Source organism: Anomalospiza imberbis, chromosome 2, assembly GCF_031753505.1.
Source record: "Anomalospiza imberbis isolate Cuckoo-Finch-1a 21T00152 chromosome 2, ASM3175350v1, whole genome shotgun sequence".
NCBI lineage: Eukaryota > Metazoa > Chordata > Aves > Passeriformes > Viduidae > Anomalospiza > Anomalospiza imberbis.
In genome coordinates, this window is record NC_089682.1 from 78817929 (window position 1) to 78841315 (window position 23387).

Consider the following 23387-nt stretch of genomic DNA (forward strand, 5'->3'; position numbering starts at 1 on the left):
TCTGTGCAGTGAGGCAAGGGGCCTGCTGAGAGGGGGGCTGGGAGGTGCTGCTCCCAGCATGTGCTGAAGAGCAAACCTGGGGCATGTGGAGACCTCCACGGCAGCCTCCCCTGCCCACATCAGTGCAGCTCAGAGCACCAGCCATGTGTGTCCCTATGCCTACGCTCTGTGCTATCCCGGGACACCGGGGTGCCCAGAACTGTCTCTGCTACTGATTTCTTTCCAGCTCAGAGCAGCCAGGTCTCCTGCAACCACCAAGGGGCAGAGGGGGGATGCCCTTGATCAGTCCCCACTGTACATCTTCCACATCTTCTGTGCAAGTGGCAGAGAGACCCAAGTTCTCCAGAGAATGGTCCTGGCAGGTGTCACCAAAATTGGTGCTTTTCTGAACTACAAGTGATTTGTGAGCTACAAGTGATTAGTCCCCACTCGCTTCCTTTTTCCAACACCCTCAGAAGATGTTGAAGGACACCACTGGAACTGATAGTTCCATGGGCCAACTCCACACCCTGCAGAAGCAGCAGGCACAGGCACAGTCACAGCATGGTTTATGGGGTTCCTGGACACAAATCCCTTCTGCAGCATGAGACAGAACCTGGCACACGTACATCTTGCATACCCCAGTGCCTCTCCCATCTTCCCCAAGGGCTGTGTGTTTTTCTCACTGCCTTTGCGCCAGCACCTTCTCCACCTCCAGGCCCACTATGCCACAAGATCTTGGCAACCTCCTCTTTGCCCTGGTCAGACTGACCACCTGCAGCCCCAGGAGAAGGTGGATGAAGAGAGGAGACCACAGTGGCTATTTCTTTCCCTGCACTTTGTATGCTTGTAGGGAGAGGTGGGCAGAAATGGTGGTGTTCTGCTCCGTGTCCCCTCCTGGCTCCCTATTCTTGCACTTTTAACCTTTGACCTTCATCCTCTTTATCCTGTGAATTGTTCCCATTTCTGTTGTTTTCCTTTATGCCCTCTCCCCCCTCCAAGAGCCATATGTTTTAGTTAGGATCAGCTGACACCCAAACTGAGGGGTAGGGTTTTCCCCAGCAGTCCTTGGCTGGTGGCCACATAATTAAAAGCAGCAGGGGAGCGGCAGTAGGAACCCAATCTGGCATTAATGGGAGTGAGAGGTTGTTGTGTGACTGGTTGAGTTGCAGGAGCCCGGCCAAAGAGCGGCTCAACAAATGGCACCCTGTGTGCAGGGCTCTGTGTTAGCATAACATGCATCTCCATTACACCTGGGCTGCTCAGCCTCCCAGCTTTGGCCTGTCCTCATCATCCCTCTTGCATAAGCAGATGATAAAGACTGGATTCTTACTTGTTTGCTGCAGCAAAAGAAAAAGAGATGTCTGACATTTCTACTTTAGTAGAATTTTAGTGTTTCTGTCTTGCCCATCTCCAGAGCTATTGGGATCCTGATGGGGCTGGTCAGGCTAAGTGATGTGGGACTGGGCAGGGTGATAGAGGACTGTCTCCATTCTCTTTGCTGGGAGCCTGATTCTCCCAGCAGGTAGTGAAGCTAGCAAGGTGTCCATAGGCAGGGAGGACCAGGCAGGGTACAAAGAGTTGTTAGGCTTTGCTGTCATCACTGCATGGATCTGACCACTGCTTGGATTTGTGGGATGCAGTTTCTTTGGGCCTTACTGCCCTTCAGACCCCCAAACCCTTGTCCTTCCTTTATGCAGACTGATCACAGGCTGCCAGCTTCAAAATTCTCTTGGCTGGCCACTCTCTCACAAAGTCGGTATAAAGAAACTCCGTCTCAATGTAGCTCACTGCTACGTTGTACAGCAAAACATGAGGGGTTTACAGCAGCTACCAGTTGTAGTTTATTTCAGCTCCTCCATGTACAACAAGCAGGGGCTTGCCAACACAGCTCAGTAAGCCAAAGATCCTGCTTTTGCACAGCCCTAAGTGGTAGCAGATGTGGCGAAGGTCCTGAAGTCCCTCATGTGAATGCGATCAGATGTAATTATATAGTGTAGCTATTACTATACCCCTGCACACAGCAGTGGTCTCAAACTGGAAGTTTGGAGGCAGTCCATAACCTTTGTGCAATCTTGGGAATTGATTGCAGTCTGAGGAAGCTACAGTTGATGCAGGCCAGAGACATCAAAACAGCGTATTGGCCACAACAAGCAATATTTGCCCGGTATTAGCTAAGGAGTGACATGTCATAGGTGGTCATATCTGTCATCTGTTTAGCTACACCACATAATTCACACAGTCACAGAAGTCACGTCCCTAAAATTTCCCAAGTGGGCAATCCTCATTATGGTTTTCTGACATCTACATAATTCAACATTTTCATGCTGCTCAAAGCAGCTAAGCAAGCACCAAACTTTTAGTGTAAGAAACCCTTTGAACAAAAGCAGCACCTTAAAGGCTAGGTCACCATCCAAGAGTTTCTCAGCCTTTTCTGGAATAAGGGAATGCATGAGCAGTTTCTGCTCTTTTAGAATATGAATTCAGAATAAATTCTGCCAGGAGCTTCAAAATTCCTCATTTGGATCTGGGAATCTAACAACACAGGCAGCATTTGGTCTGTGTACATCAGGAGAGTTTGTAGCAGCATCTGCATTTCTGCAACAGAGGTGTGACTCATAAGAGTCAAAAAAAGACTCATACTTTTTGCACCCCATGTAGAAAGCAAGCCCTTCACAAGTGTTTCCACAGACCCTTTGCACAGATCACTTCTGGAAAACTTCCATCTCAGGGCAGGAATTCTGAATTATGCCCTCAACAGAAGGGATATATGAGATATTTATGGTTTTGAGGATGTTTCCTTTGCATGCATCCTGAGTGGGGTTGACTTGATCACATCTCCAAGGTCAGTGACACAAGTTGCTCTGGGGATGGAGGTGAAGCCATTCAGTGCTGAGCACAGTAATACCAAGCTGCCAGAGGCACTGCTGTGCTGGTTGGTGAGGACGTGGCGTGGCCCCCACATCAGTGAACAACCAAAAACTGCAACTGGGAGATGGCACCCAGCCACCAACATGAAGTGCACCCCGGTCCGCAGCACACATTTGCTGTGGTTGTGAAAACTGCTCAGCTGCTCCCAAAAGCCTCTGTGAGCACATTCACTGGGGTGAATCACAAAGTTCTCCTGTGCAATGACAACTGCATCCCAGCAAAAGCCTCAAAGCAGGGTCCTCATACTGGCTTTGGAGAGCCTTCCACAGGCAGAACCTCCCCAGCACCTAAAAATGCCCCAGGCTTCAGCTCTAAGGAGAGCTATTGCAATGTTACCTGCAAACATGATTTTGTCTGAATTTGTCTTGCTGAATACAGCAAGACAATATTGCACTCCACTGCCATATTGTTGGGGTGACCTGGGTGTAAGAGGGTTAGACAATAACACTAAAGATAGGAAGTGTGCCTGCGCAATAGGTTAGATATGGAACAATGTTCTGTCATAAACAGAGTTTGGCCTCATCACAGCCTTGCAGAAATCATGGACCAAATCCTGACATTTCATTAGCTTCAAGGGTGGTGCTAACTCAGAAAACAGTTAAATGCAGTTCTAGTTCTCTGTGAATGAAAAGGATTTATTTTCCAGTATCACAAGGGGAATACTGTACCTGGCTGCTGCAGGGCTGTGGTAATTGCAATGGGACTTTGGCAGGCCAAGGAGTAGGAGGCAAGAACAAGCCATGAGCTGTATCTGTGAGGCCACAACAACAGACGGGGCTGGAGGAAAAGCATCCAAATGAAAATTGTCCATGGGTGAAGCAAAGACTGGCTTGCAAAAACCTGTCTCTGAACGTGCCCATGCAGAATGGGTGTTTGGGTCTCAGTCCAAGCCTTCCTGGAAGCTCAGTGGTGTAAGAGGTTAAGAGTCAGAGCAGAAGAGATCCCAGGGTTCATATCAGCAGAGGGTTCAAACCAGGTAAGAGAGTCCAAATCCAGCAGCTCCAGCTTTGTCCAGTGACTCATGAGGATGAGGGCAGTTTTGCAGAATCACAGGTTCAGGCCTTTGGATGGTTTGAAGAAGGCACCTCAATGCTGATGCATGTGAACTGCTCTCAGCTGAGCTCTGTGAGTAGAGAGCATTGATGGCATTTGACCAGTTCTGGTTTTATCCACTCCCTCTGTATCACCACCATCACAGACAGTGAAAGAATTGCACAAAGGTTTGCTCAGCTGCCTCTCCCACTCTGACTGTGGTGGGAAGTGAGGAAGCATGGGCTATGTTTCCATCCAGCCTGGAGGTGACTGTGAGGAGCCACTGCAACAGGCTTCAATCAGGTGAAATGTCACTGCAAAAGGCAAAGGGGGAAAAAAAGAACCTGTTCTCTTTTCCCACTGGGGAAAAACCAAACTTATGTGCCTTAAACACACTAAGAAGACCCACATCAATACTATTAGCATTCTCTAAATAATAAGGTGAGTGAATCACTTCCTGAGTAGGCTGGAGGGTTGTAGAGCTGTTAAATACTTGTCAAAGAGCATTTGTCAGGCATGGGCTAGGTCTAGTTAATCCTACCTTGGAGAGGAGCCTGAGTTAGCTGATCCCAAGGTGTTATTCTATGTTCAGTGATTTCCCCATTCCTCATGGTATTGAGGAACCAAATACAGCTATTAAAAGCTTTGTAAGATCCCTATTGGTTTGAGTTTCTTCCATTTAAAAACCCAACAACAACAACAACAAAACAAAAACTCAAAAAACCAAACAGACTCACCCATGGTTTATTTAGGAAGGAAATAGATATTCAGGGAAGGAAAACATCCTCTATTTATTCCGTAGTCAATGCTTAAGGGAGGACTGTGAGAGGAACCAGGTCCTGCAGTGCTTTCTAAATGCAGGCAGAACTTCTCCTGTGGGAACAAAAAGATAAACCACAGCCAGCACAGCAAACTCTCCTGTAAGTGCTTCCAGTTTTTTGGACTGGTGGCTTTCAACTTCTCTGATTATAGATCTTCCCATGATTTTCTCCCTTTGCAGATGCAAGCCCCATAGAGTGAATTTAAAGTGGCCAGCAAAAGGCTTGCTCTCCTTAATTACCTTTCAGGATAGAGGGTCTGCAGGCCACAGGTCAAAGGGCACTTTGCTGAAGAGAATTCAGAGTTAGGCTCTTCAAAACCAAGTGGAAGGGATCGGGCATCTGAACATGGTATTGCCTGGGACTCTGCCTTGGATTACGCTCCCAGGGAGCATTTTGTATTTCGGAGATGTTCTTTGGGACAGACCTAAAAACAAGCAGTTCAGTGTAAAGGGAGTTGTGCTCAGGCAGAGAGGAAAAAAAAGTCTTTTTGATTAACAGTGACAGACTGGTCTATAACCCCCCTGGGGCTTGTCAACAACCTCATCACAGGCTGCGCTGCCATTTCTCACGAACTCAGGGAAGCAGCCGGGCCTTTGCTCAGACACGGGACATGGTGTCTTCCTAGGCTGCTTGCAACCCTGACAAAGTTCCCTGACACACATGTCAGGACAGTGACACTGCACAGCTTCTGTGGCAGGGTAGGAACCTTGTGGAAGTTATATGAGTTCCTCCGTGCTGCACTTCCTGGGGGCTGCCAGGAGTTTCTCTTTCAGTTCATGCCCCGGAGGGCTGGAACACACCATATTGCAGCACGGAGCATTGTCAGCAGAGACTGAAATGGGTTGTGCTTGGCAAGCACAGTGGAAAGGAAAAAGAGGGTGACCTGGGAGGATTGCTGTTCTCACTTCATTTTTCCATTGCATCTGCTGGCTTTTTTTTTTTTTTTTTTTTTTTTTTTAAATTTTTTTCTATCAACCCTGAAGAGAGAAACAGAACAGAAACAAAATATAAATGGGTTCTCTCACTGTAAGTGCTACAGCAGGGGAGCATTTTTGAAAAGACAAAAGCAAGGTCTGGGATATAGTCTCCATCCTTACACTCACCTCCTTCTCTGTCTTTTCCCTCCCTGTCTCACTTTCTTTCCAGCCTCCAATCACCATTGCCTCTCAGGGTGCTGAGCTGATGCTTGTGCTAGTGCTTTGACAGGGTACCAAGGAATTACATCACTCACAGTCTGGTCCTGATGAGACATATTTGAAAGCACCTCAGCTCTCCCCACAGCATATTTTCAACAGATGCAATGGCTCAAATACGACAGCAATTGAAGGTGACAAGAATATCTTTGTCATCTGAGCTGCTGGGAGCAGCCTCTGGCTGCTCAGAGAGGCCGAGTGTCCTGGTGAAGTATTGACCTCAAAGCTCAAACTGTAGAGATGGTGCTGGCTTCCTGCACCACCACCTCCAAACCACCTCTGGCAGAAGATGAATCTCATTGGCATCTCCCTCCCCATGAGAAACCTGGCCCTTGCCACCCAGTCCAACACAGCCCCTCTCCTGGCTGGCTCAGCTGAAGGTCCAAGGAGCGAGTGGTCCAGGCAAGTCTTGTCCTGCAAAGGACCTGGCATGGGCAAGGGTTGTTCTGCCACCCTCTGGGCTGCACCCTACCTCCCCAAGGCAAAGCATGCAGTGTTGGGCTCAGGGACACCACATGTCCCTCAGGAAATCTGCTTCACCCTTCCCTACTGGCATGTCTCCTGCACCACCTGCCTCTATCCATCCGCAGGCAGCAGGAGAGCCAGAGGACAGAGGTTATCCGTGCTCCACACCAACAGTCTGGCAACTTCAGTTGCCCATTTCCATGACAACGTCACGGGTTGCAGAAAAAGGTTTACAGAGGGCACAGTGCCAGGAAAGTCCCTGGAGAAGATCTACGTAGAGAAGATTCTCTTTTAAACCACAATCTCACCCTCAGCGCCCATGACAACTGAGCTGTCCTAGAACTGAATACAGGGAAAAGGTATTTATTTTTATGCATTTGACTGGCAATGAGTACAAGGTAGACCCCTGGACATGGGTTTCCATTCACTGGCAGAACTGCAGTGGCTGAGGGAATTGCAGCTCCCAAAGCCTCAGAGAAATCATGTGCTTGCTTGCAAGAAAAGTTTTGAAGCTAGAGGACCCTTTACTCAGACCTGGAAACAAAAAAGCCAACATTTCTTCATTCCATAGCATGTCTCTGAGAACCATAGGTACCATGAAATGCCTTGAAACCAGATAGCAGCCAAAAGCAGGGTCCCAAAGTTAGGACATTCTTCTGAATGTCAGGGAGGAGGCTGTGTGTACACCCTGTAGCCTCAGGCAAGCCACTGCCTTGGTTGCCTGCACCTCAAACCTGCTAAAAGTACCCTTTCCTGGTCTTCCTTTAACTCTCCAAGAACATGAGTTCCTCTGCAAGCCCAGCACATACCACTCTCCACATTTAGCTGGCCATGTAGACCCTCTGGAGCTGCGGCCTGGGCCCTTTAATTGCTGCTTCTGTATTTCAAATGGCTCTTGCAAACCTCCTGTAACCTGAGCAGACAAAATTGGTGCTGGCACTGGAAAGCAGTTATGCAATATGCAGGAGGTAAAACCCTTCTAGCAGGGGCACGAGAAAGGAGATACAAGTGGGAGGCTCCAGTTGCTGAGGTGAAAACCATGTCCCATGAGGAAACTGGGAGAGAGGAGATATACATGTCATAGAATTGTAGAATGGTTTGGATTGGAAGGGACCTTAAAGATCACCTAGTTCCAACCCCCACTCCAGTGACTGTCTCCTTCCTTGCTGTTGTTCTCCCAGACCATCTCTGCCATGAAAGGTGGACAGATCTGGACAACAAGGTGAAGATGCTGCTGGGAAAAGCAGCAGTCTGAATCTGAAAAGCCAATAGACAGGAGGCTTGTGCAAATGCTGTTCACCCTTGTAAACATGTTTCAAGTATCACCTTTTTGTGTTGAAAGCCATCAAGTCAGCCACATGTTCACTGAGTTGTATCTTGTCTTCTCTCTCCCAATGCTACCATGGAGCATGCAAACACAGGAGGCTCTGGAGGCAGAGCTGGGAAGGTGCTGGGAACCCCCACAGGGTACAGCCTGCCACCTGTTGCCCTGGAAAGTGTGTCATGCCATGCCATGCCATGCCACGCCATGCCTGGCTCCTCCACCAGCCGGGCCCTGCTGCTCCCAAGGGCAGGGTTTGGCTGAGCCAGACTGGCTCTGGCACGTGTGAGCAGCAGGGCATGGATCCTGTTTCCTTGCACTGGCATGTGCTGTGCTGTGTGGTGGGACTGTACAGGCTTGAGCTGTCCTGTCTCCTCAGGTGAAATCTGATGCTGATCCCACCCCTGCTGCCGGGGCAGCTGCTCCAACCTGTAAAGGCAGGATTTTGCCCACAGCATGTTTTTCTCCAGCCATGCAAATTAATTTGGAATTAACCAAGAAGTGGGATCTCACCAGTGCTCTGTACCACCTACCTGTGCTGGAGTTGCTGGTACTCCTCTCCTCCTTTTCTTCCTGCTGAAAGCCCCCAAGTTGCCAGCTCTGTGGAGCTGCCCTCCCACCCTCAGCCAGAGAGACCTGGCTCCCAGTGCTGCCAGTTCAGCTGTGAACAAATGCCCACCAATGTCTTGTTGCATTCGCCTGCATGAGGCACACAAAATATCTGGATTTTGTCTGCAGAAGGTCTTGCATCCTGCTCCTTTCTAACCCTTGAAAGAAGCTGTCTTGCTTTCCCCTGCCTGATTAAGCACATTCCTTCTTCTCTCTCTTCTTCACTCTGCCCTGCAGCAATTTCCAAAGCATTTTTGTGGCATCCAAGACCCAGAGACAAATTCATGAGCTGTGGAGATGTGGTTTCTGTCATGTGCTCTCAGCTCTGAGTCCTGGCTAATGCACGGGCAGTGGGTCCACAAGCATGAGGGCACTGTGCTCCTTTCCTGGGGGTCAAGGGGTACTGTTCCACAGCTATGTCTTTCTAAGTGAAATCAAATTGCTCACTGTGAGCTTATTGGGGAAATACTGTCTGTGCATTCTCTCCCAGGTTCCTGACTCCCAAAATAATAATAATTATGTGGCCTGGAAAAAATTATTGTTAACCATAAGCCTGGGAACTGCTTCTATTATTCAGCTTTATGGGAATCTATACAGCTCCCATGGAAGGGGATTATTTACCTAGGCCCTGAGAAAAATGCTCCTTCTGGCTATTGTATTGCCAAGTCCCACGGCAAGGCGTCCGGAGAGCGGTTTCCTCTAGCTGTCATTAATCCTTGTGGGCTTGGCGACCTCAGCGCACGGCATCCTTTGGGTCACCGGCTGCTGGGAAGCCAGACTATTGTTTGAGGGCTTTTGTCCCAGACAGAGGAGCTGAGGAACCAAGCTTTTCAGGTGTCCTCACCACAAAGTGACTGGCTTGCAGCCTGGCACTTGCTTGGGCCTTTCCTAGCTCTGCTGCTGGGAAGCCAGCTGGATTTGGACCCATTTTGATGAGGCCAAAGGAAGGAGTGGCCTGGGGATGTCCCAGTATGTGCCGTGCTCAGCCTGCATGAGAGAGCTTCCCCATCTACCTGTGGCTGCAAGGGAATGGCTCCACCACAGCCCCCATGGATAGGATGGAACACCCAGGACCCCCAACTCCCTCCTGGTCCTTAACTCCCAGCCTGATCTTCTAATCCCTGCAGGGCAGAAGCAGGAAGTTCAATTCATTAAACTGAAGTTTTAATTCATGGAACTGAAGCAAAGGAAACGTGCTCTTTCTCTAAGAGCTAAAAGATGTATTGCAGGGATGCTTTCCAATAGAGATATTGCCCATGGCACGTATGTGCACAAATGTGCATGGAAGGAATTGTGGCACGGAAGGAAACCCTAACAGGCCCTTCATTCTTGCCATGGGCTTGCAGAGCCCTTTCTGGTCCTTTTAATGGTGATAACCTTAGAGGAAGAAACAGAAATATGTGTTTTCCAAGCCAGGGTTCAAAGGAGGTTTATAGCTCTGATGGGAAAGTCTCTGTTCAAGGTTGCATCTGTCTCAGCACAAACTACACTTTAGAGAGAGCTCAGAAGGAAGTAAGCTGTGATTTCTTCCCCACTGATGCTGGCAGGCAGTGCACTGGTAAGCAGTAAGCAGCTAGCCCCTACTTCCACCACATTGTGACTGGAAGCTGTCCTCTCTGGCTTGCAGCTGGAGCTCTCTGCCCTCTTTAGGGGTGTTGTGTGCCACCACAGCTATATTATTTTGATGCTGCAATCACTCCTTTTTGGTAACTCATTGCTTTGAGAGGTGCTGCTGATGGACAGGAATGACAAAGTCACTTTTTACAGCAGCCCAGCAGTGATGCCAGAAGCACATCCAGGATCTGAAGAAGGTCTGTCTGATGGCCCCCATAAGCAGAGCTGTGCTACTGTGCCCCGCAGTGCCACCTGGGCAAGGGACACAGGGAGAGTCTGTGGGTCTTCCCAACCCACACAGCATGGGGCTGCCTCAGAGACCCCAGAGCTGGTGCATCTCATGGCCCTGTGTGCAGTGCTGGTCTGGGGCTGGGGGCACCGGTGTGGCTCCATACCTGGGCTCCCAGCCCACACCTACAGTGTGGAGGTGCAGGGACCCAGCTGTGCAGCTGACCCAGGCAGGCTCCATGCCCTGCAGGGATCACAAAGCACCAGTGTGGCCCAAGGGACCTATCCAAGGTTCCCCTGGGAGTCTGCAGCAAAGCAAATGTCCAAGCTCTGTGTGACCCAGCCAGTGCCTGGTGGAAGCAGAGCCACCCTAGTCCCTGCATCAGCCTTCACACACTGCATAGGGGAGTGGGGTGATGCTGCTCTCAGACATGAGTCCCTCCATCTTCTCTCTGATTTTGTCCAGTGAGGGGCATGCAGGGGCACGGAGGGACACCCTTCCCCTGCCCTGTGCTCAGCGGATGCAGACCACGGTGGCAGCCAGACAGAGCTGCTTTCTCCAGCACAGTGCTGCCATTGTCCAGCTGGGCTCTGGGCCCTCTCATCCCCACCAGGATGCAGGCACAGCCAGGACCTCTGCAGCCCAGCAGCACAGACAACAAGGTGAAGGGGATGGATGGAAGCCTCTGAAGCAGGCAGCCCACCTTTGTGTCTCCACAGTGCAGCCCCACTGCTTTTGGACTTCTGTGCAAAAGACGATACAAGGGAGCAGAGTAAGGTGGTGGCTAAAAAAAAGGAAAATCTGAATGAATAGGAGGGGGAAGGGAGAGCAGATGACGCTGAGATGTGAGGGGCAAGACAGAGCCAGTGAGACAGAGCTGGGCTGCAAGCCGGAGAGGAAAAGCCGTGAGCCCCGTGGGAGCTGGGCTGTGGGAAGAGACAATGCGATGGAGGGGAAGGAGCCAGCTCCCACTCTGGGACAGGCACAAGGCTGCAATTAGAGAGAGGAGACAGCATGTCTGCCCAGGCTGAGAAGTCTCCCGCCATGGATGCAAGGTCGTGCAGGGGCTGGGGCAGAAAGTTCCTGCCTGCTCTGTGCCCCTCCCCTTTGACTGGCACCCTGAGGGGGCAGAAGCCCCAAGGGCAGACACTGGCAGTACCTGTGGCTCCAAGGTGCAGGGGCTTTGCTCCCCAGCGCTGGCATGAGATGTCTGGGTTGCTTGGTGCTTGCACTGCGGTGGCACGGTCATACCAGGCCCCCTTCCCTGGGTCAGCCCTCCTCTCCTGGCTACCCTGGGCAGCCCCCTCCTGCCTCCTAAACCAGCTGATCAAATACCAGTGTCCTCCAGGCAAGCAGGTTACTTGACCCCCTCACAGCTAGCACCCTTCAGTAGGCTTCTGGAATTTTCCTGGATGAAGGATGCTATGGAAATATGCAAATCCAGAGCACAAGCTCTGGTTTTAGTGTCCTCCTCTGCACTGTGATTATCTAGCTCCCAATGGAAAATTTAAGTTTGTTTGGAAACAGTCTCTGGGTTTGGCTTGAAAAGGCTCAGAAACTACCATGCAAGGGTCACAAACTTTTAGCACAAGCCACGTTTGGCTGGGGCTGTAAAAGAGGAGGGAGTTGGAGGAAGAATATGAGTACACATCATTTTTGCTACCGAAAACTTGGCTGGGGAACTCTTTGCGCTTTGCTCCCTCTGGACATAAAGGTCCAAGAAAAGAGTTTGGTGCTTTTAAAAGAAAACAAACTAGTCATGCAGCCAGAGGAACTGATTTCCAGATTTGCTTTTTACGGCTCATTTTCACCACCCAGCCAAGAGGCAGATGAAGCAGAGCTCCTGCAAACTTCTGCTGAAGTGACAGCAAAGGGAGATACTTGAAAAAAGCCATCAATTCCTGGCAGGGACAGAAGAAAGAGGAGAGCCCTGGTGAACCAACAGTGGTTTTTTTAAAATATAAAATAATATACTTCAGACTTGCAGTGGTTTTTGCTTCCTGATCAACAGTTTTAAGCCAACCCAACTGCTTTCCTCTTTTTCTGGTCATTTTAAGATCTTTTCACCGAGGCGAAATTAAATACGAGTCATGGGAGGAGAGCTGCAGGTTTTCCTGTCATTCTCACCTGCGTGGGAGCTGGGAGCGCCAGGAGCTGGGAGTTAAGGCAGCACCGTGTATTCACTGACCAGGCAGGCACAGAGAAGTGTGGAAGATCACCACAGTGTATTTAAAGCTGTGCAGCAATAACAGCTAATTTGTTTTTGCCCAAAGAGCAGTTAGGGTTGGTCTTGTTTCATTTTAAATAAAGACATTTGGACTCCAAAGGTCATTTCCGTGGAATAACAATACTCCTTTCACAAAGGGGCACCGGCAGGGTCTCCGTTACTCCCAGTGCTCCCAGTCTGGTTTGAAAGCCCAGCTGCAGCTCAGCCGGACGAGCATCCCCTGGGCTGCCCTCTACCCGTTGCAGCAGCTGCTGTCCCAGTGCCCCCGCTACGGGAAGTGCAGGAGCTCAGGAAGAAGCGTCGGTTCCTCTGCTGGGGTGTTCATATAGGCACCATCCTCTCATGGTGCCTATTTGACAGTAAAATGAGGATGGTGTCCAGTCCATTTCACCTCTCACCCCAACCTCAGCAGCACCCCTGTGCCTTCTGGGAGCGCTGGCAGAAGATGGTGCATCCCCAGCAAGCAACATAGGGCCGTATGTTCTCCTTATCCTCAACAGGTATGGCATGAGGAGCAGTTATGATCAAAAATTCTGATTTAAAGTAGGTCATTTGCAGTGTGGGAAGGTTTTCTATGAGCTGATGCCTTTAAATGGCAGGTGAATGTGTGCTTCACTGACTTGAAAGAAATTGGTACCATGATCTGTATCCATGCAAGTACACTGAAGTTAGGCAATGCAGGAAGCATTCAGCAGAGCTGTGTGAAAAATCAGGCAGCTTGGTTCCCAGATCCAGTTACATACTTATTTTCCTACATGATTCCTAAATAGCTACTCTCTCAGTCTTTAAGCAGGCAGAAAGCACTGGAGCTGTGAAAAGTAAACCTGAGGCTCAGGCTACTCTCTGTCTTGCAGGCATGTATTTGCCGAAAACTTCCTCTCTGCTTCAGTGCAGCTCCCAGTATCACTTCCTATCAGTCAGTCTTCAAGTTATAGGGCATTTTGCTTGAAAAGTATCTTATTTTTTATTCTATGTGGGGAAAGGATCTTCAGGAAGAAAAAGCCCTTGAGTTAAAAAGAGCTCCCCTCCTTAGCGAGCACTGCTGTTTGTCACCATCTCGGAAATTTGTAAACTCTTTTCTCTGTATTTATCTAACTCTGCTATTTTGGGATTTGCCATAACTGTCTGCACCAATGAGGTGTGTGTGGAAGGGAGAGCGTCTATGCTGCTTGGCTGATATTTTTGGCCAGTGCAGAGCTCATTTCTGGGAACCTGGGTACCGCAGGAAGATGCAGTTCTAATCCCCTCCTCTCTTCCTCCTTTTCCTCTTCTGAGAGCATTGATGCCTACAGTGGCTCAGCAGTCCCCAGCATAGATGCCTCTGGGTGTGCTGAGGGATGGAGGAGAGGGGAGAAGGAGACTGGGATGGATGGCACAACTGGCTGCAGTGGGACCTCTTCTCCCATTCTAGCACTCTTGTGGCTCTAGGAAAATTCATCATGACAGCTGAAGGAAGTCTGCACAATTTTGCCTCCCAGGGCCATGATGGGACTGTGATGCTCCACAAGAGAAGGCAGTTTACTTCCTCTGCTCTTCCCAAAACTGCCCTGGCAACTCCCAGACAGCCTGCTCCTGTGTGGGAAAGAGCAGCATGAGCCAAACGTGGCCAGCCAGGAACAGAAAGGAAAGGACTTCATCAGCCCACAGTCCTCCCCAGGGAGGTGTGAGTGCATGCCTATTGTATGCATACACATGTGTATGTACCTTAATACCCTACAGCTTCCAAGACACTCGTGATTTTAATTTTCTTGTCCAGCAAGGGTCTTTCCAAACCAGCTCCAGACACAGTTAACCCTGTCTGCCCTATTCTGCTCTCTTGTGCTGTCAGCAGAGAGGCCTAACCGAAGTTGTGTTCAGAGCCATTGTACATCTACTGATCACACACAGAGGTCTTCCAGATTTCTTGGAAGTTTGCAAGAAAAAATTTTTTTAGTTCCAGAGTTTTGATTAGGGCTTGTCTTCCAGTAGCCAGGAGGTCATAGTGTCTGCACAGATCACAACCTGAACATCTGCATCCTATTACACAGCATAGTGATTATTTTTCAACATTCCCCACGTCTTCTAGCAGTGACAGTGGTGATTAAAGCCTGGAGTGGATTCCCGAGTAGCATTTCAGCTTCCTTTACTTTCGCATCCTGACCGTAAACAGAAGAAGAGGGTTTTCCTTGGGCACTAGGTCAGGAAGCTCATGTGCCTTAGGGTGATGCTGATGCACTGATGAAAGCCCGGAGATGTCAACTGGTACAAAGCAGCTGAACAAACCTGCCAAGGGATGCCAACAATAGCAGGATGTCACTGCAGCTCGCAGGGAGGAGATTTCCATTCACTGATTTGGCTCCTGTGCCAAAAGCTGTCCAGTGGTCCAAGGAATAAAGCCATTGTCTCCAGGAAGTGACCTGCAGCAGACTCTGGTGGCTCAGAGAGAGTGACGGGGATTTGGTTTCCCATCTGCAGTGCCAGAGCAGCAAGGTGTGTGAGGCAGGCTCTGGGCAGGGCACCTCTGGGCAGCCCCCCTTGGACCTCTCACGTGGTCTGGAGCCCCTGCTTCAAGGGGGCTCCATAAATAGTCTTGTTGAAGACTGGGACTTCATTGTTCTCCTTGGTGGAGAGAGGGGAGACAGGTCAAGGAGATCAAGGAGCCAAGAGGAAAAGGATTATTCATGTCAAGTCTATAGCAAGCAGCTGGAGCTGCCAAGCAAGTATTCCAGCCAGGAGACAGTCTCAAAATTTCCTGACTGAGAAAGGATTTTACTTTCTCTGCTCATTATGCACAGTGGCATTAATGAGCCCACATTTCTGGGCTGTTGAGTTTGGCCTTGTGCAGGTCAGCATTCAACATTCAAGAAACTTCCTTCACTGTAATTTTCCCTACAAGTCTGTGAGGCAGCCAAGGGCAGGAAACTGTGTATAAATGAGGGCAACTGCTCCGGGTGGGGTCCCAGCACTGAAAGCAGCTGATGTCTAAGGTCTGGATCCAGCCAGAGGGAGAGAGGAGAGAGAAGGCCAGACTCATCCAGCTGCTCACCCCTTCTCCTGGGAAGAGGGGCTGTGGCACACGCCAGGGCACACACCCTGCACAGCAGCTCCTGCTGCTTCCCCTCACCACAGGCCTCTGCAGCTCCTCCTGTCCTGGTATTTCTCTGCTTGTCTGCTCATCTGTCTCCTCCTCGGCGTGTGCCAGTGTCCCTTCCCCATGTGCCTGCCTGCACGTGCAGCCCTGTCTGCGTGCCTTGCTCTCAGTAAAGGCTCAGGTTGCCCGGAGCTGCCTGCACATCCACATCCATCTGTGTTTTTCTGCTCAGTTACGCTCGTGTGCCTCTTTCTGTGTCCGCCTTCCAGCGCCTGCCCGTGTCTCTGCTTGCATCTCCCTCCACTGGCCCTTTTTATCCTGGTAAACAGGACAGGCACGTGCATCCAAGCCCCGTGCACCCAAGTTGGCTGGAATTGCACCGGCTCAGAGCCAAGACAAAGGACAGGGAAGAGGAGGAGGGACGGGGAAGTGAAGGGGAGTGAAAGGGCTATTGGAAAAGGCCTAGGGGACAACCCAGCTTCTTGTTGCCTTTGCATTGCTCTCATGGAAAAGATCCTCAGATAAGCCTGCTCACTATGACAACGACCTAGTGCCTGCAAGCCACCAAGCTGGAGGTGAAGAGAAGCTCTCCTTCACCCTCCAAGACAAGAAAGAACGAGTATGAACCAAGGCAGCTGCCTCTTGGGCTAATGGGGGTCAAGGGTGGGGGGCACAGATGCGCATCAGAGCTCAGGCAAAAGGGGAGGGCTGCAAGGCAGTTGGAAAAGACAAAAATCCTCCAATTTCAGAAAAATGCAGGTTGTGCAATTAAGGCTGTTAGGGAGTAACATGGCACCTCTCCCTCAGAGAAAGGGCAGCTGGCCCTGCATGACATAGCTTGGAAATACCTGCTCAGAGCCTTGCTTAAAAGTTTGTTCCCTACACACTGGCAACCACATCACATACTAGATGAACTGCCACAGCTTCTGTGCTGTGCCCACAGGTATGGTGGTGTGGGGGGAGGATGCTGCAGCAAGGGTATGTTGAGACTTTCCAAAAGAGTTTGCAAAGGGCAGGGGAACTGTGGCTGCTGTGGTCTTTGAAGAGTGCAGAGGACCCCGATGAGCCAAATTACAAGAAGCAGAGAGGTCAGGTGAGAAACCCTGGAAAAGGAGGGACTGGCAAGGCTTCTGGAGACATAGCTTTGAGGAGGGATGGAGCACGTTGGCTCTTGCTTCTTGCATGGCACGTGCCACACAAGTGGTCAGAGCCACCCTGGAGCACCGGCAATGCCAGCAGTGTACACATGTGCAGGGAGATAGATGCAGGGGTGGGGAGACAGGAAGAGGCACAGAGGCAGGCACAAGATGAGTCAGCTGTACCAGCTGATGACTAGGGGGGGTCCTGGAAGCTGTCAACATTTCTGTCTCACTTTCTGGAAAATACCCAGCCTCAATGGAAAACTACTGCAGCAGAAGTTACCAGCACAAGTCCTGCTTTGAATACCAGGCCAAAACCAACACAAGTAGTGCTTGCTTTCCCAAATTTTAATATGACTCCTTTAGTCCTATATGGAACCAAAGAAATCTTAATGAAGCAGTTGACACAATGGAAGCAAGGGATGCCATCCAGACAGCCTGGACTAACTTAAGATCTGGTCAAGGTCAAGTTGTTGTGCCTTGTGCGATTGTGGTCATAAACACTTAATCCAATTTCAATCTCATCAATCTCTTCTGGGAGATCAGGACAGAAGACTCTAATCGATTGAGGAGACGCCTGACGCTTCCTTTTTTGCCTGGCCAGCCAGCAGATGACAGCAAGTAGGACCAGGGCAATTGCAGCAGTCCAAAACAGCCACCCAGAAAAGAACCGGCCTTCCTCTGCAATCTTGCTATTCTCAATCTCCTGCAGCAAATTAATCAACTTCTGGTGCAGATACACCTCACGCTCCAGCATCTGTTTGGCCGTAGCTCTGCTGATGTGGTGACACTTCTTCTGGCCAGGCTGGATGATCTCCCTGGCCATCAAAGCTAGGAGGAGAGTATTTGCTGCAGCCATGGCCTGGAGGAGGAGGGAAGAAAGGGGGCTCATCAGGTCTGCGTGGGAGAGAGTAGGGAGCTGGGGGCACTCAGAACATTCCCAAAGCCTCTCTAGGCCATCTCTGGGAGCCCTGAGCCTCTTTGCCCCCAGACACAAGGGCAGTAGTGCCCTATCCTGAGGGGCTCAGCGCTCTCTCTGTTTCAGAACCCGCTGGCATCTGCCCTGTTGTCCATCCAGCCCAGCCTTCTCCCTGCACGAGCACTCACCAACACCTAAGTCCTACATGAGTGCAGCTGTGGTGGAGCTGGGGCTGCCTACTGATGTCCCTGGTGAATTTTCCCACTGTAAGACATCCTCTATGATGTCACAGCCACCAGAGCCACATCACCCAGCCAGCAAGCCCAGGCTCCGTCCCCACCACCCAGCTCAGCGAGGCCTGGCCACCACACCAAGAGCAAACCCCATCTGCAGAAGAGAGCTCCCAGGAATGCTCTTGACAAAGAGACTCCCCTCCAAAACCGTAATTGAAATGAAAATGGGGACTGCAGGTGGATGTCCCTGACATAGGGGTGCAATGTTTTCTGGGCCAGGTGGTCTAACTCCAAGTTACCTTGCAAAGAAGAGCTATGAGTCCTTGGGCAGAGACAACTCTAGTCCCTCTCATTCTCTTGGCTTCCTTCTGCTGGGACAGGGCATGTGGATAACAGTTAATTTAAGAGAAATTTTTAAAAAATCAGTGTAGCCACAGCTAAAGGTCTAACGAGGAATGCCTGCAGCTGCCAGCGCTCTCAGGTGCAGCAGCAGGAGGGGACATCTTCACTGCCCATGGGAGAAAGCTAAAAAAACCCAATAAATCTCATTACTTTTCTTTCCTTCAACTACCCATTTAACTCCCCCTGCCTTCCGCTTGTTCCTTGCTATCTAATTAGATTTCCTCAGATGACCATGTTTCAGGGCAGCAGGCTGGTGGGGGGGGGTGTGCAGGTCTCTCAGTCCTTGGCCAGCTGCAGGGAAGCAGTGGGGCTGTGTGCAGCCCCATGCTCCCTGTGTCCAGGCTCTGTCCCTGGCTGCTTTGTAGTGGAGATGTAACAAAGGGAACACTGCAATCGCCACAGCAGGTTTGGAGATAAGCAGCTCTCCCTTAATGGGGACATGATATACCTGGCAAGACTGTACCCCTTATGGGGAACAACAGGCTCTTTCACTCCAGGCCCTGGCACAGCCAGGAGCAGCTGTGGGACGGAGGGAACAACAGCTGATAAATCAGCTCAGCACCACCAGCCGTACCAAGCCCAACATCAGCTGTTGTTGGGAAGCCCTGGGATGTCCCACGTTGGATTCCACCAGCAATCACAGCAGGATAGCAATTTTGGGGGGCTACAGCTTTGCTAAAATTGGCTTTTCCAGGAAGGCAGATGGGCATGGCAGCTCTCCAGCACCAAGGGAAAGCTGCATTTCTGCTGCCAGTATCTGCTGAGGAAAGCCAATTCCGGAGGGAAAAGGGCAGCATTAGCACATTGAGAGACCTCTTCTTGCTGCTTGGGAGGTAAAATCCCCACTGAAAGGAGCCAAATTGTTACTGTGTGTATCTAAAGTCACTGAATTATTAAGGAGATCTCTTAAGGCTGCAGGTGAAGCAGAGAGCTTTGTGGATGGATTATATTAAATGTAATGGACCTCTAATGGGAAACCACCTGATTGCCACAGAATGGTTTCTCAGCTGTGGAGCAAACCCAAGCAGCTGGAGTGAGTGTGGCACAGACCATTATTACCCCAGGGAATGACTGGGTTTAGTAGTCCTTTGCAGCATTTTGGACTATTACAGTGAGCCTATGATGGAGAGGTACTCGCTCCCACACTGTTCTCTGAGAATATTCACAATCCAGCCTTTGCTTTTTCTTGATGAGCCCAAAACAGGCCTTCCCTGTCTCACCAGTGCACACTTACATGTGATTAAGGGCATATAAAAGCTGACCGTTGTTTCCAAGCATCTAGAATTTGCCAAAATTAGGCTGGATTTGTGGAAACCGGGTTCCTGAGACCTCGAGCACTCTCTGCTTTGAATAGCAGGCCAAGCACAACACAGCAACACATGCTGTCCCAATTTTAATATGACTCTTTTAAAAAGTCTCACATGGAGCCACAAATCACAAAATTCGTTTATCAGAGAGGAGCTATGAAACACCAATACTTTAGGAAGCAGCAGGGAAACACCTGTCAATCATCCCAAAGGAGTTAGACAGGGTTCTTCCCAAAAGGTAAGGAGGGTGACAGCCCAGCTGAAGTGTCTCTACACCAATGCACACAGCATGGGAATCAAGCAAGAGGAGCTGGAAACCATGGTGCAATTAGAAAACTATTATCTAACTGCTCTCCCAGAAACACGGTGGGATGAGTAGCATGATTGGACCACTACAGTTGAGGGCTACAAGTTTTCCAGAAGAGACAGGATGGGAAGGAGGGAGGGTTGTTGTGCTCTAGGTTAAGGAATGGACGGATTGTGGAGAATTGCCTCTGAGAAACAGCCACAGACAGGTTGAGAACTTGTGGATGAAAATCGAGGATGGGACCACCAAAGAACAGCTTGTGGGTGGGGTCTGCTCCAGGTACTTGACTGATTGATAAGGCTTCTTGCTTCAGCAGCAGAAGCCTCACAACTACATGTTTTCATTCAAATGGAGGCTTTCAACCCTCCAGATGTCTGCTGGGAAAGCAGTACAGCTGGCTGACAGCAATCCAGGAGACTCCTGGACTGCCTAGAGGACAACCTACTGGTTCAGGTATTGGACAAACCTGCCAAAGAAGTGTTGCTGGACTTGGTGCTCACATGTACTGATGAGCTCATCAGAGAAGTTAAGTGGAAGCTGTCTGGACTGTAGCAGCCAGGCCCTGGATGAGTCCATGATCTTGAGGAACATGGGTCTTGTGGGGAGCAGAGTGAACTTCTATCTGTTTAAAAAATTAGTGGATGAGATCCCCTGGGAAGCTGCCCTTAGGGACAGAGGAGCTGACCAGAGCTTTCAGGACACTGTTCTTAGCTCTCCGTACATGTGAATCAGGAATCAAGCACTGAGTAATTCTTTAGGCAACTTGAGGAGTAGAAAAGGCCATTGCAGCTGACTACTCTGCTCTGCTGCAACAAAGAAGCCTTTGCTCCACGACCTCATTATCAAATATAAGACAAACAAGAAAGGTGGAATAACCCGGGTGGAGATGAAGTCAAGGGCTAGAGGAAAGTGTGATGTGTACCAGAGCTGCAGGGACTGAGACTTTCTATTCCTAATTAACAGACTCACTTGTCTTGTTTTCTGCTCTGACCACCATATGAGCCTTTTAAATATAGAAGGCTCCTCCCTGGCTATGTACACAGCCAGCCAGGCACCACCATCCATCTCAGCTACATGGCCACAGGTCACATTTTCAGAACCACTTGATGGGTGGATTAATGGCTGCTTTTTTATTGCCAGCTCCCCAGATTTCGGGGCGGGGTGGAGGCGGGAAGGAGAAAAATAACTAATAAAAACACCCCATATGTGAAGTTTTGAAGTGTCATGAAGGTGGATTAAAAAAAAGGAGAGATTTTATTTTAAAATTAATCTGTAGGGGGTTTATTTGCTGCTTAGTATGAAAAATGTGAGGCTTGTAGGCTCATTTTTCACACTTCCCCCACACACAGCCCAGGCCTGGAAAGTTACTTTATTATTTTTAAATGAAAATATGGAGCTTTACTGGAAAAACTAGTAACTGTGGGTGTTCTTCAGTGCTGCCCAGTGCAGCCACCCATGCAGAAAAATCAAGGTTTCTATTACATTTAAGATGAAGAGCAGGGTCCTCTCATCCTCTCTTTCAGGCTTTGAGAGGTAATATTTATTATGAAAACCCTAGAAGTGATTTACAAATAACTGTGATGGTTGATACCAGTTTGATGTACTAAACAGCTGAAATTGAAGAGATTAGGGTTGTTTCGTCTTTTTTAACTATCAAGAGAGAAATGACCCAGATTTAAATGCTGCCCTGTACACAACGCAAATAAAAACCCAGCAGGATGCAGAAGGTCTGGGTGCAGAGTAAGGGGAAGTCAGCAAATGGCATACACAGAGCCTGGGCTCGGAAGGGGGGCTAGGAAATAAATCACCATGACTTGCTGTCTCCATTGCCTGTGAACTGCGGCAAAGCAGCACTTCGGTCAGAAATCTCCTGTCCAAGCCGACGTTTCTCACAGTGGAAATCCAACCCCCCAAAGGGCAGGGAAGGATTGTTTTAACCTCTCGGGCAGAGCCAAGTCTCCAGCCACGCTGCAACAGGCAGCACACTGCTCCGATGCTGCTCCTGCTGCGGCACAGCTCCAGCCCCTGCTCCTGCTCCCAGCCAGCCCACGGCCGGAGGGATTTGACTGCAGCGGCGCTCCTGCTGCCAAGGGACCCGAGATGTCCTGCTGCACTTTGCATGCAGCTGCTCTGCCCACAATGATCCAGCCTCACCCTGGCTGCCCGATGCTGCCTGTTATTCTTCAGAAAACCAGGGTGACATGAGTCATCTGGTCACACCAGGACAAGGCCAAGCACTTTGGGCTCCCCCCATCCGGCTCAGCTGCAGGACCATCCTCAGCCTGCTGGCTGCAATGGGCCATGATTATCCTCTGTAGTCCTCAGGGCTGCAGCCAAAAGCACCTGTCCATGACATGGGGACACATGGTATCATAGAATGGTTCAGGCTGAAAGGCACCCTGAAGGTCATCTTGTTCCAAGCTCCCTGCCACAGCCAGGGACACCCTCCACTAGACCAGTTTGCTCAAAACCCCGTCCAGCCTTGAGCATTTCCAGGGATGGGGCATCCACAATTTTTCTGGGCAACCTGTTCCAGTGCCCCACCACCATAAGAGTAAAGATTTTCTTCCTAATATCTAATCTCAACCTACCCTGTTTCACTTCAAAGCTGTTGCCTCTTGTACTATCACTATGTGCCCTTGCAAATAGTTCTCTTCCTCTTTCCCGTAGGTCCCCTTTAGGTACTGGAAATCTGCCTTGTGGGACAGAAGAAATGTACCAGGGCATGCCATCATGTTCACAAGAGATCCTCTCCAGAGCAAGGGAGCATGATTTTTACTGTGACTTTTTTGTCTGGGAGGCACATGGAGGGCCCAGGCCCCCTTGGCATCCTATTTCCCACACCTCATCCCCTTACACACCAGGCAGACTGGCTGCTGCACTGCGAGGGTGTGCAGGAGGAGAGGTATCCCTGCTGGGACCACCCCTTTCCAGCTACACCCAGGGGCTGCTGCAGGTTTGGGGATGGTGGCAGGGAGGGGGAGTGCTGACAGGGCACAGGTGCTGTCCCAAGGGCTGAGCCAAGCTGCACTGAGTGCCAGCAGGGAGTCACACCAACAGCCCAATGCTCTTTGTGCCCTGGCTGCCTGTCCCAGGAAGCACTGTCTTGAAAAATCACATAACCCAGGGAAACGCTGACTTGCACACAGGGCATGCCCTCGACCAGCAATTAATTTGGATGCAAGTAGTATTTGCATGATAACTACTCTGCCTAAGTAAGACCATGTGTGGTATGAAGTGTGAGTACTTTTCCTCTACTCTGAAATAACTTCATTTAGAGATGAGCTTTTTGAGATGCATGAAGCTCAAAGCAGATCCAAGGTACTGCTTACAGTTTCCACACAGCATCATCCTGACTTTCTTGGGCTGCTGTGTGTGACCAGGGGAGCCATGAGGTGCCCCACATCAGAGCAGGAGGGTAGAAGCATCATGCTAAGCAATTAAAGGGCACCCCCATCCCCCCCCACCAGCTACCCATATGCCTGGACTTTCCTTCACAGCACCCACTGCCTTCCTGAGCTGGTATCTCAGCAGGTGGGAAGGAATTTGGACCCAGTGGATCTGATTGCCAGCACTGTTAAGGAGGCAC

General features: G+C 50.1%; 1 protein-coding gene and 2 long non-coding RNA genes across 3 annotated transcripts in view; 1 reads left to right on the top strand and 2 right to left on the bottom strand.

The window, feature by feature from the left end:
- ATP1A1 (ATPase Na+/K+ transporting subunit alpha 1) overlaps positions 1–23387 on the bottom strand; it is a 179126-nt gene that overhangs the window by 45141 nt on the left and 110598 nt on the right. The gene's annotated exons all lie outside the window — the stretch shown is intronic.
- Positions 16964–17828, bottom strand: LOC137469335 (uncharacterized). The gene is made up of 2 exons (XR_010996448.1): positions 17738–17828; positions 16964–17492 (listed from the first exon to the last, which is right to left on the bottom strand). It is a non-coding gene; the product is annotated as an uncharacterized lncRNA (long non-coding RNA).
- LOC137469336 (uncharacterized) lies at positions 17788–21420 on the top strand. Its single transcript, XR_010996449.1, has 3 exons — positions 17788–19223; positions 20153–20251; positions 21322–21420. It is a non-coding gene; the product is annotated as an uncharacterized lncRNA (long non-coding RNA).